Here is an 11,292-nt window from a genome sequence, read left to right as displayed (position 1 = left end):
CTGGGTCGAAAAGGACCACAATGATCACTGAGTTTCAACCCCTTTCTATGTGCAGGGTCACCAGCCAGCAGACCAGGCTGCCCAGAGCTACATCCAGTCTGGCCTTGAATGCCTCCAGGGATGGGGCATCCACAGCCTCCTTGGGCAACCTGTTCCATTGTTCATGCAGTATTCAGACCATTGTCATCAGCTGCCCACGCAGCATCTCAATATAATGACAGTACCAGCTTGGAGAATCCCATTTTCAGTATCGTGTCAGCCCAGTGCATCGCTGTGGCAGTGGGTTTCTCAGCTGCATGGCTCTCTTAGTCAAGCTGTGGTGTGCTGTCTGGGGAATATCATGAGATTAACTAGACAGAACACGTCTCTCAGTCCGGCTTCGTACAAATACAAGGCTGATGAGGTTGCACTGCCTGCCCCTCTATGTATAGGGCCTGCCTTCCACCCTGGAACTCACAAACCTGTTGTTGAGCTGCAGCCAAATTTACTGGAAAAGCTGACATTTCAGTTACATTACTGGAGATTTTGTGAGGTGAATGCAGGGAGATCGCTTGGCCACTGTGCATGTTGGTCAAGGGTATCAAAAGAAGAGGATGTGGAGCTTGTCACCACCTGGCCTGACTAAATACCAATTTAAGATTCGTTAAAGGTGTGATTTAATCACCTTTCTAACTGAAGATATTCTGCTGCAAATACCGTATCTCCATATCTGATCATAAATGTTAGAAATTAAAACAATTTTTGATTGACAGAAATATTTGTCCAGCATACCAAAATGCCATTCTTGAGAGAAGTCTTAGATACCAAGCCGATGTTTTCACTAAAAACAATGAGCTGATCTTGTCCTGCTATAGAGAATTTCAAAGTACAGGCTCAGGGCGATCGCTGTGTTCGTCATCTTGAATAAGATGATGCTGACAAGTGTCCTGGTTCCTCACGGAAACGCTTGTCTTGATACAAGGCGACATTTAGATCTGTACCTTCTGTTGCAGAAAAAGTCCGCAAGTGGCCATGGAGCCTTCATCTGAGTGAGGAGCAGTTCTGAATGCATGAGTGGATTTTTCTACTTTTGTAGAAATTTGTCTGCTCTTTTATATTAATGTCCGCAAAGCACTTCTAGATTTAAAAAAAAAAAAAAAAAGAGAGTTGTGCTGCCTTGAACACGGCATTGCTTTTCGGTGTAGTTCTTCAGCTTATTTCCTGGAACCATGTTTTGCAGTGCCAGAGTTCCAGCTGTGTTCCATTGGGAGGTCAATAAATGATCAAAAATTGTATGGAATACCTTAATTTTCATCAATTTTTTTAAAAGGCAGTTGATTGGTTGAGACTCCCGAAATCCACAAAGAAGAAAAGATTTCATTTTCTAACGTCTGAAAATTAACCACCAATATTTATATATTTATACATATTTACCATCTACTTTGCGTACTTATAATTTTTAAATTATTATAACAAAAGTTAAGGGTCATCACATCACACATCAGTGTGAAATATATCAGTGGGTTGAAATATCTATCAGTAGCAATAAAAAGAAGGCTTTGATTTTGGTTAGATTAAAAAATAAAGCTATTTTTTCAGCTTTCATGCACACTTCAAAGTTTTCATGTCCTTGGAAAGGGAGACTTAAATTAGGTGGAGGAGATGAACCGCTTATGGTTTCGTAGCATTTTTCCCTTGATAATACCATTTAGCAGAGTCTGTGTTCCTTTTTCTCTACAATTCTCTCCTCGCTCCATTAGGTGGAGCTTTGTGATTAAGACTGGGGAAGAAACTTGCATCCGAGTGCAAAATAATTCAGCACAGAAAGGCTGGGGGAGGAGGCGAATGAAGTGTACTTTGCTTAGAGGTATCAATGTCCTGTATGCAGGCTTGATACACAAAAATCTAAATCAAGACCCTTGCTCACAAGGAAAATAACTTGAAAGATCGATTCTGTCAAATGAAACGCAGCTCTAATCTGCTGTTATCATAGTCAAGTTCTAAATCTAAAATACCCTAGGTTATAAATTAAATGTCAAATATAATTAATTTGGCACTTGAAACATGAAGTGGATGACTGTCCTTTAGAGAAAGCCTGACAGCTTTATGTATGTCACATTGGTATCTGTTAAAATGAGCTTTACATGCCAGATGATCCTTGTGTGAATCATATTGCTGTTGGCTGTACCAGAATTTTGTCAATGTAATAAGTCTCAGAATAGTGTTCCCCCTAATTGTCTTAAGCTTTTGCAAGACAATATAAATCAAGTGTCATCTGCCTCTTCTGTGCAAAATAATGGTTTTATCATACATGAAATAAGCGATTTATTCCTTATTCATTACTAGAGAAGACACTCTTCAGTATTTACATATGAATCTATTTTTCATACAAACAGAAAATATTTTCTGCCCCGTGCTTCAGACCCACTGCAGTTACAATTTGAATACATTCCCTCCACCCGCTGTCATTTGGCAGCTGTGGTGGTAGTCCCAGATACCTTTCAACATGCAGATCCCAGCAATGGCTGTATGCTCTGCTCTCCTCCCTCCCAGCCCCCTTGTACACCTTTCTCTCTGTGCCTCAGACCAGAAGTGAGCACTTCTTTCCTCACGTCTTGCATTTTTCTGTTGCTGCTTTGCACAATGAACCGCGTGCATCTTAATGTTTATTTATTCACAGGTACCCCTGGGGAAGAGGAGAAGGCAGGTTTGCCCTATGGACGCTTCTACACAGTTGTTGAAATAAAAGTATTGATAAACCACATTATTTCCCACTTAATATGACTGATAGTACCTTCCTAATCCAAACCTCATAAAAATTCTGTAAGCAAAGATTTTATAGCAGAGTGCTGCAGTGAGGTTTCATTGCTGTAGTTTCACTATTAATTTTTAAATACAAATGGGTTAAATGTTTGAGACTGATACCCTTTATACTGCTGGATCTACAGCCTATGCAAGCTCTATTCCTTTAGATGAAGTGCAAAGTAGAGGCTGAGAACTCAGCACTGTTTTTCCACTAGTGGAGAAGAGGGAAACATGTGCAGCGCAACTAACAGCTCCACACTTGTTCCGAGACTCTGTGGCAGCCATATGAAGCCAAATGAAAACGGATATTTGTAAAGTACTCTTGGAAAACCAAACACATGAAAAGAATGATTCATGCAACAGCTACCTTTCCTTTTTTTTTTTCTTTTGCACAACCCTGTGCTGTACAACAGAAACATGAGCCCCGGGTCCATGTTAAAATTTAGCCAATGTTATATGTTTCAGGGAGGAAAAAAAAAAACAACAAAACTTAGAAGTAATACTGAAATCTAAAAAGCACAATGATTTTGTCTTTTTGTCTCATTTCTACTAGGTTACACTGTCACAGGGACTCCTAGTCCAAAGCTTTTTTGCAGGCAGTGACTCAGAGCTGTGTCTGTTCCAGCGGCCAGCAGTTGATTTCAGCCAAGGTGCATATTGGGAATAAGGGGAAGTTGCCATGATATTGCTGCTGTGAGAATGCAGTACCAAAAGTAGGGCAAGGGAGATTTGTCATACTCCTGAGAAGATTGATCATATGCACATGTGTGTCTTAGTTTAGTGAAAAATGCATATGTTTCTATTCATTGAAGTTGAAGTGACAACAAGATCCATCACCAACCATTACAAAGTTGACTTAATTATTTTTGTCTTCTTTTTAGTGGAAGATGACTCGTTTGTACCCAGTCAGTGCAGGACACTGCAGGGATTTAAGAGTGTTGTCTTAGTTGCAAGACAATGCCAGATCAAGAGACTGTACAGCTGCATCACTGCAGTACTGTATAAAAGCTAATTAGCCCAGGTAGGAGGCAATTAGCTCCATGCTGCTGAGCCTGTTTTTATTGTGTTCCCAGAGCTGACTCAGTCATTCACAGCTCAGGGACCTCTGTCCTTTGTCTGCTATAGGCATGTCTCTGAGTGGATCTCAGAAGTGTTGTGATTTGACTTCGAGGTTAAACAACTGTTGAATGTGGGTGTGAGTTTGGGTTTGATAATTCCGAAATAATTCTTACTAGTTTCTGTGGTTTGGAGACAATTCAATGAAGAATATGTATATATGTATATATAGTATTTTTTAAAAAATGACAAATTATTTAAAAAGTCATTGAAGTGTTTTTGTCAGAAAGTAATTTGATTGCTCAGTGAGGAGAGAGTGAACTCCTAGGCACCAAGTATCACAAATTTCCACAAGACAAAAAATATGGACCAATGTGGAAGATTTGCTCTGAGATCTGTAGAGGTGTATTCTCAGTTCAGTCCCACAAATCTTTATTACTCACTTGTCTTCTAAATTAGAAGATTTCATTGAAGAAAAACAATCTTGAAATCGGTGGTTGTACCAAAGTGGAGGGTTATGGAAAATGGTTGACTTGGCACAGAATTGTGCAAATTAATGTCTGATATACAGATATATGAACAGTGGGACTCTGTGTGGCATAGGAGCAGTTTTGTACAGTGTCTGTGTGTATTAAGTGTGAGCAGCTCTGTTCCAGATAGACTGCTAAACAGATGAAAGAGGCAACTCTTGCTAAAAGCAGTAGACCTAGAACTCAAGTTTTCTGTGGCTTGTCTTGTGTTAACAAGGTATAATTGGTGGAAAATGTAAACTGCTTCTTTTGTAGCTGAAAGAAGTAGGCTTGGTTTTGTCTGTTGTGTATTTGAAAACAGTGTGATCACTGCAACCGAATGGCTGCTGTTTTTAGGATATACCCTATTCCCAAAAAGCAGAACATCACAATGAAAATGTGACGCTGTTTTCAGCATGGGCCCTTGAAAATGTGCCACATTCACTCAGATTAATTCTGTTCTTTGTTCTTCTGTTGGAAGTATGCTCTGAACATACACTAGATGGCAGGCGGGTCAGGTGTCTGAATCCAAGCCTCACCAATTCATCACACAACCTTCCCTGCTGCTTCCTAAAGATCAATGGGGCTTCCTTGGGCCCATCCAAAAGCACCTTTGGTTCACTGTACTGTGCATGAGTATGCAGTCAGCAGGCTGGGAGCTGATCTAGCCCTCTGTCCACAAGATGCTAGGCCACGTTGTTTCTGACAGATTTGCTTTTGCCTGTTAGCCGACAAGGAGAAGATGCCCGATCAGTAACAGCTCGATCAGTAGCAGCTGTTGTTGAGAATAAGGCTTGTGCTAGAGAAGCTGATGTGTTAAAGAAGTGCTGTCAGCACCTGAGGCAGGCTCTGATGGCTTGTCTTCAGCAGTAGACTCCTGTATTTGCCCTGCAGGAGATGATGGCAGCTTGTCGCAAAATTTTTGTAGCAGAACATCTTTCTGATGCTCTGTGCTTGCCCCAGGATGAAAGATGCCCTCGACGTTGCCCTTAACGTGGAGATCTGGTTGCGATGCCAGCATGCACAGCCTTGAATACATCAGTACTCACTGTAGGATCCTTTGGGAGCTGTAGAGACACAAGGTCAGCTTCAGTCCTCACATAAACTGGTGTGATGCCCGCTTGACCCAAAGCTCTGTTAGTGTAAGACAGGGCTGTCAGCTTTCACCTCTCTTGATGTCCTTCAGGAAAGGATGCATTTGAAAGATGTCACATCGCTATCAGATTATGCTAATGCCATAGGTGAGTCTCACAAGGCTCTAAGAGTAAACCACATTAAAAAAATAGTTTTTACAATTTTTTTTTTCTTATTGGTGATATTCCTAAGAATACCACAAGTGGTGATCAGTGCTTTTTGCTTTTTTTTTTTTTCTTTCTTTTTTTTTCTCCCTAAACCAAAAAGTTATTTTAAGGTTGAGTTGCCATTATCAATGGCAAGATTTTAATTATCAGCAAATCTTCAGTATATGTTTACTCTACAGTAAGACACATGCCCATGTAGTAGTCAGCATAAATAAAACAAGAATGTACTGAGAATATTAGGGTGTTTGTTTTATCTGTTATAAGACTAGAGCATTTACACAGAAGCAAGGTAGTTCTTATTTCTTTGCTAAAGTAATAAAAGGTGCAGAGAGTCCTTCAATGAAAGGCAACCATCAAAAGAAAGCTTAAAAAACCCTTTTTCCTGCAAACCCCACAAGAGATATTGCATGGAGACAACTGGAGCAAATATCAAGACAAAACCAGACAAATGAAAATATGGAGCAAATGATTCATCATAGTTTGAGTTTTCTTTTGTTGTTCAAGTCATCAGCAGATTTATCTACAGCAAAACCCAGTGAAGCCAATATTGCTAGTGAAAATGTTCCTTCATTTTTATTTTGCTTCTCTTTACTCAGTCTCTTTCACCTGCAGACAGAAATCTAGAAAGTAAGCAAACATACTCAGAATATAAAGCTGTGATTAAAACAGTACAACGTATAACTTTTTAATGTTTCTTTTTTCCATTAAAGCAACTTTCTTAAAGCTAAAATATGTTTGGAGTGAATGTTATAGTCCTATGCAGCTTCCAGCTCTGCCTTTGTGAGAAGAAATTTACATTTAGCTTCTGGCAAGTGTGTGTATTTGACATTAGCACAAATCTGTGCTAGCATGGAGATACCATGTAATGCTCTGCTCCAAAGATGTATGGTGCTTCATTCATGACTGCAGGAAGAATTACGCACCAAAAATATTTGGAGTTTAAGAACTCTAAGTCATGTTGCACCATAACTCATGAGCTTGATAATGGAAGAAAACCGAGACACAAAGAGAAAATTATCCTGTTCTCCAGCCCCTCTGCAAAATCAAACAGTTCTAACTTTTTCTATTTTTTTAAGAGGTATTTACTTTTTATAACAAACTTTCTTCTTTTCCCCCATTGCTCCCTGTGGTGACCTTAGAATCGTAGAATTGCTCAGGTTGGAAAAGACCTTAAAGATCTTCAAGTCCAACCACAGTCTAACCATACTACCCTAACTCTAACAACCCTCTGCTAAATCATGGCCCTGAGCACCACATCCAAATGGTTTTTAAACACATCCAGGGATGGTGACTCAACCACCTCCCTGAGGAGCCTGTTCCAGTGCTTAACAACCCTTTCTGTAAAGAAGTTTTTCCCCATATCCAACCTAAACTTACCTGGCACAACTTGAGGCCATTTCCCCTCATCCTGTCACCTGTGAGAAGAGACCAGCCCCACTCTTGCAGCGATCATCTCTGAGGTATTTGAAGAGAGCAATAAGGTCTCCCCTCAGCCTCCTTTTCCCCAGACTAAACAGCCCCAGACTAAACAGGAGCTGCCCATCTCCCTCCAAAACCTATAAAACCCAGACACAACAATGCAGCCTTTCTTTATATCAGCTGTTTATTTGCTGTTGTGTTTTTGAAAGCATTTTGTGCAGGTGAGGATTGAAGCTTATGTGATGATGGGTATTTGAATTGGTTGCAGCAGCAAGGAAGTATAATGCATAAGAAGGAGGTTATGATTACAAGCTTCTGAGTGTTGTTCAACATGTCAACAACATTGTGAAAAATCTGGTTTGGAATTATTTGAGCATGCAATTGCATGGACCATAATTGGGTTTGATTCCACAGGAGTTCACATAGGTTCAGGCAATAGTTTGTAAAATATAGACAGAGATCAAAGTGGTTTAAAATTCAGACTGATTTTCTCTCTCTTTTTTTTTTTTTTTTTAGCTTTGGGAAAAATGAATAAACCCTCAAAACACTTTCATTTAAGTCCAGTTCCTGCCAGCAAGGGAAATTTAATCCACTCAAGCCACCAAATCATTGAGTACATTTATTCATTAAAGTAATCAATCAGTGGAAATAGGTTTTTCTTTTTATATATTAAATGGCAAAAATGATGAGTTCATAAAAATGTCAAGAAATTTTCATCTCTGCTATCTCTTTTCTTAGGTCTGCTGTCTTCAAATGTATTATCCCATTTGTAGGAATTGTATTCTGTCTTTCTTGAAGAAAGCTGAGTATTGAGTATTACACAGAGATTAAAATTGAGTAGAAACTGTAGAAAATGTCAAACATAGCAGAAATCATGACACCTGCTCTTTTGACTAGTCAGGAAAGCATCAACAGTTGTTAATTTTTGAAGCCAGTACTCTGCCAGTGTTACATTAATGCATCAGTCACTGCAACTTTTTGTTTACATTTTTGCTAGCATCTACAAGTCAAGATAGATTGTCTCTTTCCCTTATGCAGTTGCCTTCTTTTATTTTGACAAATGAACCCTTGCCAAGAAGTTATGTATGTGCCTTGCACATCATCATTTGGAAGCAGGAGACAACGTTGCGATTATCATTTTTCTCTACTATTTATAATGTGGGCCATTTCTTTGAGATCTTTCAGAGGAAAAGACTTGGTAAAGAAAAACATCAACTGTCCATTTGCTACAGTAAATAAAATTACATGTGTTGTTTGTCTGACATAGTCTAAACCTAGAACATATGCTCCTTTCAGTTTGGGAAAGATGACATTCTTCCCAGGTTCTCCTTTGAGCTCATGTTCATTTAGAAGACTGGGAATATGAAGGGACCAACTGTGCTTCATGAAATTCAGTGTCATAAAATTGCAGACAATCTTGGAATACAGGGTAATCAAAATTTATAAAAACCTCACAAGACCTTTGAAGGGAAGATAATAACAATTGCTATGAAGGTTCTAACCTTCAAAAATGATGTTATGGGTAAGGAAATAAAGGGCATTGCCGATGTTTTGGTCAAAGCATGGATTTCTTAGGTGACATTCCCAGATAATCTCAGGAAGCTGGCCATGCCCCAAACTCTGGAAGAGAAGTAAGATTCCCAGCTAATTTCCTAATGTAAATTTCCTTCTTGCAATGCGTTGCTATCAAACCATCAGTTTGTTATCATCAAGTGTGGTGGCAGGTTTAACCCAGAGAGTGTGAAAAAGACACCCTAAAGGAACACCTGAGCTTCCTCAGTAATGGCAGGAACATCAGCAACCTCCCCCAGCACCGCAGCTCCATCTGTGGCCAGTCTTCTGAGAAAACTGATTGACAGCAGCACTGAAGTATGGACTAATTAAATATATCATAAGTAGGTTGCAGTGAGCACAGATCAGCTTGACCCAAAAAATTTTGGTTCCCAGATGTCAGCAAGACTTTCTGTTTAGCTTTTCGATATGGCCAAAGCTCAGAAGCAGTCTCTGTAAATAACAGGACACCTGCAGGTTGGTACTCCTTGCAGTTTTAATGTTGCTCTTGAAGTGAGCAGTCTCTAAAGGACAGCCAAAGGCCTGTTTATATGGGAAAAGTCTCACGTGGTGAGGTAAGATGAAAACTGCTGGTACAGAAGCTGCCTGCACTTGTTATTCAAGGGGACAGTGGTCAGCCATAAGGGCTTTCTCAGACGGTCTCTGCCAGTGCTCACTGAGATAGGTTAAGGCATCACTGTCCATGGATATGGGCTTTGCCCTTTTGCTGGAAGTTATCACCCCTGTTTCAGTGCTGACAGGTAAGAGCATACCTCCATTGTCCTTCACAGCCTGGTGTGTTTGCTCAAATTTCTAAAGAACACTGATTTGTGTTAACGAGTCGAGTTGCTATTGATGAAGGTTGATGAAATGAATCCCATCCTGGTTTGTTGCCCTACTGAATGGACAGAAAACTGCTGTCAAGATGGACAGATGTCATTATTGGGATAACTTTTCAAAATTAATGTTGAAAACTTCCGAACATTTCTTTGTGACTGCAGTGAAATAAATATTTTGTTTAATGATGAAAAGCACCCTCACAGGAAAGCAGGGCAGAATATCTAAATCTTTGCATATTTGCAGTGTACATATCAGTGTCTATACAGTCTTATGCTAGCTTACTTGGCATTTTGGCAGATAAAAATGCAGGTTTCAGTTATTCAAAAACATAATGAAACTGTTCCATTTGGAAATAGCAACACTGTACTGTTTTATCAGAACTCAATTGTTCTCACATTCTGGATAACGTTAAACAGAGCAGAACTTAGTCTGAATACGATTGCACTACTACAGTGCAGCTATCACTGACTTATGTCTTTAAATAGGATCACAAAACCCCTTTCAATCCTGCTGAGTATTTCCTTAAGGTCCCCCATTTTTTAATTATTTTTTAATTTTTCTTAGATTTTAGTATGGGTCTGCCAGTTTTAATACATATCCTTTCAGGCCTGAGGATGGTGCACCATCATCCTTAGGTAAAGAGAACAGAGACTGAGACAATCTCAGAGGCTGTCTATGCAACCTGGAGACCATGTTTTCAGTGAATAATATGTTGAACACCTAACAGAGAGCTAACAGAATTTGATTGATTCCTTTGCATTATTAAAGGAATTCAGGTAGTTTAAGAATATGTAGGAAACACATTTAAGTTTCAAACTACTATAGGTCAGGCTCATAGTCTTATCATTATAGCTCATAGGCTTAAAATGATTGATCTTTAATCATCATTAGGAATCTCTCCAGATGAAGAGTAAACAACACTAATGTGAATACTATTTCAAACTTGCTAACTAAGCTTGTCTTCTGATGAGCAACAAAACCAGTTTTGGAGTAATGGAGTATACACAGACAAGACTGCTATTTATCTGGCTGATACATGTTCATCTCTGTTCTAAGTACCCAGGTCTTGGACTATGTATAAGTGAATATACCTAACTGCAGGAACAACCCATGAGGCTGAATTCAAGGTAACATACTACACAACAAACACTGAGACTCTCTGCCACAGGAGCCATAGCATTGCTGAAACCTTCATAACAATTTCATCTGCTCTTGGTTAGGACTAGTGAAGGTGGAAAATTTCAGGAATGCTAGGCATCTTTTTCAGCCATCTTGTGTCAGAAAAATACCTTTCCCTAATATGAATTGTTTTATGGGCACCGTGAATTCCCACCTTTAGAGCCAGCCAGTTCAATATTAATATAAATGAGGAAAAACCTGAAGACTTGCAGCCTCCCTCAGGTTCTTTCATGTACCATTGCTGATACTGAAGAACAGCTGTTTGCCATCCAGCATATACACTTTGCTGTAGCAAAGACATCTTCCTCTGCTGGTACTGGCAGTATTGTTTTACATCCTCCACTGACACTGGTGTCAAATGCTCTATTCCAATACATCAGATTGATGTTTGTTTGATGTGCAAAAAATATGAAAAGGTCCTTAGGGGAAGAGAAATTCAGGATCTTCAGAATGTTTTGTCTATTTCTATTCCACGACTTGCCTTGCTTCTGTATTTTATAACATCTGGACTCTGTATGGTCAACACAGTGCATTCTGGTTCAGTCCTGTGCTTTCTGCCCTGGAGCAAAAGCAAGTGCTGCTGGTCAAAGAATCTTATTTTGCAGGTCTACCAAAGAGAGATTGTAAGTGGAAAACACATGGAAGAAAAGCAC

This window comes from Phasianus colchicus, chromosome 3, assembly GCF_987193195.1.
Source record: "Phasianus colchicus chromosome 3, bPhaCol1.hap1.1, whole genome shotgun sequence".
Lineage (NCBI taxonomy): Eukaryota > Metazoa > Chordata > Aves > Galliformes > Phasianidae > Phasianus > Phasianus colchicus.
Note: the sequence above shows the minus strand (reverse complement) of the source record.